Source organism: Emydura macquarii, unplaced genomic scaffold, assembly GCF_026122565.2.
Source record: "Emydura macquarii macquarii isolate MOO-44397 ecotype Brisbane River unplaced genomic scaffold, CSIRO-AGI_Emac_v2 contig_2063, whole genome shotgun sequence".
Lineage (NCBI taxonomy): Eukaryota > Metazoa > Chordata > Testudines > Chelidae > Emydura > Emydura macquarii.
This window is the reverse complement of record NW_027132200.1, coordinates 87,732-88,992: the sequence shown is the minus strand read 5'-3', so window position 1 is coordinate 88,992 and position 1,261 is coordinate 87,732.

The window sequence follows — 1,261 nt, the reverse complement described above, 5'->3', positions numbered from 1 at the left end:
GATGGTCCAACGGTTTAGGTACTGGCCTAGGATTTGACAGAACTGGGTTTACTTCCCTGCTCTGCTACAGATTGACTGTGGGCATGTCATTTTGCCTCTGTGTGCCTCAGTTTCTGCATTTGTTAAAGAGGAATAGAACGTCTCTACCTCACAGGGGTGTCATGAGGATAACTATGTTAAAGATTGTGAGGTACTCAGATAAGCTATGGTGATGGTGGCCATATTAGTTTCTAAAATAGGCAGATAAATAGATATCTGTGCTAACAAACAAAAAAATACTCATGGCACCATCGAAGGCAAGAGAGAGAAAACTTAAATTGTAAACTCTCAAAGGCAGGGACCATGGGTTTTTTCCTCAGAACTTAGCACAATAAGACACATGACTGGACTTCAAATATAATAGTATACAATACAAATAGTAAATAATAAAAGATTTCTTGTCTCTAGTTATTCTCAGTTTGGCTGGAAACAAAAGAGAAGTCCGAAAGCTCATGAGAGAGTCAATAACTTTGTGTGTGTTTCAAATGGGAAATATAGATTATTTTCCAAATGTGTTCACTGTTTTTCATCCTCCAAATAAATAAGAAAAATTGTAGCAATGCAGCTGATGTTTTTCTACGAAGACTATAACTAAAGCAAGAAAAAATACAAATTATAATTATATTACTGATATCAGCATACAGTATATTTCATCTTCAAAATGCTTTAGAAATACTATTTAGAGATATTGGGACTTCTACTCCTAACTCTGACACCAGCAATCTTCACTTCTTAATTTGCATGCAGATGGATCTAATAATCATACAGAGTCTTTTCCATGTCTGACTTCTATTATTCTATTCTTAAAAGTACAGTCTCCGATGCCAATAGGATTTTATTTGAACCACAGGTTGTTTGACCAAACAGTTTGCAGCAAGATCATATAAAATAGAATAGTAAATGCAAAAAATTAGCCTTAAATGTAACACTACGGTTAAGAAACTGAGCACCCGAAAGTACGTAGACTGCAAAGTTAAAGTTGAAAGCTCACAATTAAATCTCGTCCCAGAAGGGGAGTGGGGAGGGAGGGGGGAAGAGAGAGAGAGAGAGGATATCCACATTATATCCTTGGCTCTGTCAACAGCTTGTTTCATTTCTTTATGCTTTATTTCCTCATCTGTAAAATGGAATAATAATTTTTATCCTCCCTTGTAAAGCATTTTGAGATCCATGGATGCATTATCCACCTTTAATTAGATGAATGAAGTATGAAAGAAAATAT